The following is a 4,287-nucleotide window of genomic DNA, read 5'->3' on the forward strand; positions in this document are numbered from 1 at the left end:
GCTCTGGTGTCATGGGTGCCTGGCAGGGATGCAAAGTTGCCTGTGAGGTACCAGCCAGCCTGGAGGACACTGCAGATCCTCTGAGGCTGGGGAAGAGGGATCCCAGTTCTCCCAGGTCCCATCTGGGCCACACACTGCAGCCAGCACAGGTCAGACAGCCCTAGGAACAGAAAAGATTATTATTATTCTTTATATATATACTGATTTGCTCACTTTCCCCCTTCCTCCTCTACTCTGTGACCTCTAAACCCTTTAGGATGTTGGGTTTTCCCACTGAGTCACTGCCACAAAGGTGACCAAATGCAATGATGACTCTGCAGGAATGACTCCTTTCGGGGCAGGAGCAACAGTCCCTTCTTTTATCCTGTCAGCTGGGGCAGGAAAAGGATGGAGCAGCAAAATATTCATAGCCACAAGCAAAATCCCCACCACAACCATTCCTAACTCAACCAGCAGCTCAAGGAAATTCATTTGGAAGGCGGAGTATCAGCCATGGAAGAAATGCCAATGGCATAATTAATGCTTTGCTTTTTTTGTGTGTTTTCTCCAGGTAGCAGTTTTGTCCACACACAAGACAGGTTTAGCTTTGTGGCTGAACTAATTGTAAATGTTGATTCTCTCGCTAAACTTGGTCAGATAAAGTGCCCACACTTATATTTCTCTTCTTACCATTCAGGGCCAGGAATGTCCCACAAAATCCAGATTACCTTCTTGCTTGCATTGCATTCCACTGGGAAATACTTGAACTTAACTCAAGGCCATAACCAGTCTGTGCTGTTACAAAGCGTCTGGGATTGTTTTCTTTTTATTTTTTTGGTTGTTAATTTTTTTTTTTTAATGTACTAACTGTATTTGTACTAGAGATTTTTGGAGTATGAGGTTGAATCTGTAAGTATTTTTCAGTGTAAATGTTACATCTGGGCTGTAGTTAGAATATGAAACACTGGTCAAAAGGGAAAGGGACATCAGCCCAACTCAACTGTGGCTATTCCACATCCATTACTAATAACATGGAATAAAACTTACATTTTGTTACAGTATGTAAAGCGTGTGGTGCTTGCTTGAGAAAGGCTCTGAATGATGAGAAGAAATCCTTCTCCACCTACGATTTGCCTGTTTTAGCCACGTAGGAGCTCTGTTTTCCCTGATATGGCTACAAATCTTCACAAAATAGTTTTGCCTTAAGAAGCGTTTGACCTTCGCGTTGTTTGGGATGTGTTGTCTCCCTGATGAATCACTGCCTGCAGATCCCTCGGGCACAGAGCTCAAACTGCTGAGGGAAGCCTGGGCTTTCAAAAGCAAGAAAACTTTGGGGAATCTAGGAGAAACTGATGATTCAGGCTGAGCAAACGATGGGAAAGCACTTTGTGAGAGAGCCTGGCTTTCCAACCACCTCGGTCTTCGCTCCTCCCGTTAAATCACAGGCACCTTCACTCACAACCCCTCTCCAAATGTCCTCAGGAAAAAAATCCTGGACAAAAACATGCAATTTTTCTGTTTCTCTGGAAGTTGAGCTAAGTTGACAACTTCTTTGGCATGAGCAGGACATGGTCCCACCAAGGGACTGGGAAGAGCCAAGGCCAGGTTGGATGGGGCTTGGAGCAACCTGGTGTGGTGGGAGGTGTCCCTGCCCTGGGGGTTGATACAGACTCATGGAAGGAGGAATGGCAAAAGCAGCCTCCATTCAGCAGTATTTTGGGAACAGGCAGAGTAATTGCAACCTCCCCCATTTCTTTGGAAAGCCAGGCTAAAACTGCCAGTGACTCCCCAGTTCTCTCTGGGATCACAGCACCCATCGTTTCCACCAGCTGCTCCATGCTGCAGGCAGAATTCCAGTCACAGCATCCCACTGGCTCCTAATCCCTCCTCCCAGGGAAATGCAATAACAGCTTTAAAATGACCCTCACCGCAGTCCCACAAGCAGGAATCCCAGAGTCCTTTATGTTGGAAAAGCCCTCTAAGTTCATTGAGTCCAACCATTAACCCAGCACCACAACCACCAAACCCTGTCCCCAGGTGCCGCATCCACATGGTTTTTATACACTTCCAGGGATGGTGATCCCACCACCACCCTGGGCAGCCTATTCTAATGCCTGGCCACTCTTTCAGTGAAGACATTTTCCCTAATATCCAATCTAAACCTCATCCAGTGCAGCTTCAGGCCATTTCCTCTGTCACTTGTTCCCTGAGAGAAAAGACTGACACCCACCCTCCTTTCAGAACAGCCCCTTGGATGCACAAACTCACTCCCTGCAAACTCAGCTGCCACTTTGCTCTATTCCTGCATCCTGCCTGTTGTCCTTGCAATTTCCCCCTATCATCACTGATTTTGCACTGCCCAGGTGTGGTGGTTTTAGCACTTTAGGAAACTGCTACACCAGGCCAGCCACAATCCGTGTTTTCCCCTCCAAGACTGTGGGATATTGTCCCAGCTATGGTTTACCACAGCCCCGTGTCCCAGCTGCCTGTGGCTGACCTCCCAGGGCACAGCTTGGGGGATATTTAATGCACAGGGTTTGGGATGAATAATTGCAGCTCACATGGGTTTGTGGATGAGGGTTTGTGCTTAACACCCTGAGAAAAAGCTGGAGAAAATGAGTTTATTATGCCAGTGCTAACCTGCAGGGCTGGCTACAGAGGTTAGCCCTGGTGAGGATGAGTTATGGACAAATAAATGCCAAGGATGAGCCCTCACGAGTGGGAGCCTTGGGCTGTGCAGGGTTTCAGGCAGTGGGAGAGGAGAGAGCAGAAAGCTGATGGAGCAGGAGGCTGCTGGCAGCTTGTGCAACCACCCAGGGGCTGCTGAGGGACAGCGAGGGAATCTCTGTCCTTTGTCACCTCCTTCTGAGCTGTGGGAAAGGATGCTGAGCCACCCTGACACATCTCACTGGATGAGAGGTGTTCCGAGGAGGGAGTTTTCCCTTTGGGATAGAGCTTAGCCAAGGATGTTGTGTCTTGTGACCTCATGCTCTCCGTCCAAAAAACAGCTCTAGAAATTATAAAGCTGGTGGGGGAAGATCCATCAGGAGCAATATCAGAATCCCAGAATGGTTTGGGTTGGAAGAGACCATAAAGATCACCTCGTTCCAAGCCCCTGCCACAGTCAGGGACAGCTTCCACTAGAATTCCACACCTTCCTCTAGAAATTAATGTTATGGAAGCTTTGGTTGTCCCTCCAAGCAGGGTTTGAATACCCCAGTTTTAGTGAAGACAGACACACACTCACTGAGGGCCGGCACAAACTTTCCCAGGGCTGCTGGTGTTGCAGCTCTCAGGCACACTATGGATTGTCGCAAACCATCCCCTGAGCTGATTTAAGGCACTAAACTGCCAGAGCTGTAGTTTCTGACACTGAAATGTTTCAATATGACTTTACTGGCTGCATAACTCTGTGATAAAAGAGAAGCAAACCCAGAGGAAAGGGAATAAAAGCGGTAGGGAGTGGAAAAGCAAACAAAAGCTCAAAATGCTGCCTGAATGTTTTCCATTTTCACTTTTATTTCTCTTGCTGCCCTTTCAAATATCTCCATGGGGTTTGATAAAACACCTCTGGTGGTTGGGAATGCAGGGAGGTGGCAAAGCGCTGCCTGTGGGATGGCCACTGATAATCCCCACAGCTTGGTGGTGAAGGAGGGATGTGGAACAGGTGGAAAACACCCAAAGTTGTATCCTGATGTGGGTCCACGGTGCCTGTTGGACTCTGGAGTTCCACCCCAGCTGTGCTTCCAGATTTGTGACTTTCTCCCTTCTCCTTCAAAAAGCAAACCCAGCTCCTGCTCCCGGCACATTCCCACTTCCAGGGAGAGAAAGAACCACCCAGGGCATCAGCTCTGTGCTCCTTCAGCTGCCCCAGAGCCAGGCAGGTTTCCTCAGCCCCGTTTTTGACACACCACTCGTGCCAGTGGGCGGGCAGACCACATCCCCGTGCCAAGGTCACCTCGAGACACTTCTGTCCACATCTTTATTTCTCCACCTGCAGGGCTAGCCCCGAATTCCAGGGTGAACACTCCCCATCTCTCAGCACTGCCGGGAGCTGATCTCCGCCGGGACAAGGGGACATGTGATAAGGTTATCACTGCCGGGGCACAAGGGGAGAGCCCAGCCCTGTCCAGCGCCAGCTGCACGAACACACAGCGCCTTTCCAACTCCTGGAAAAGGAGTCCCTTCACTCAGGGTTTTAGGATCGGTGGGTTTGCGCTGGTGCTGCCTGCCCGGGAGATTTTAGCAGGGTCATTCGGGGCCAGGGGGCTGCCCCTCCCCGGAGAGCCGCTCATGTGCCGCTGTTGG

The sequence above is a fragment of the Corvus brachyrhynchos genome, unplaced genomic scaffold (assembly GCF_000691975.1).
Source record: "Corvus brachyrhynchos isolate BGI_N302 unplaced genomic scaffold, ASM69197v1 scaffold18, whole genome shotgun sequence".
In the NCBI taxonomy this organism is placed as follows: domain Eukaryota; kingdom Metazoa; phylum Chordata; class Aves; order Passeriformes; family Corvidae; genus Corvus; species Corvus brachyrhynchos.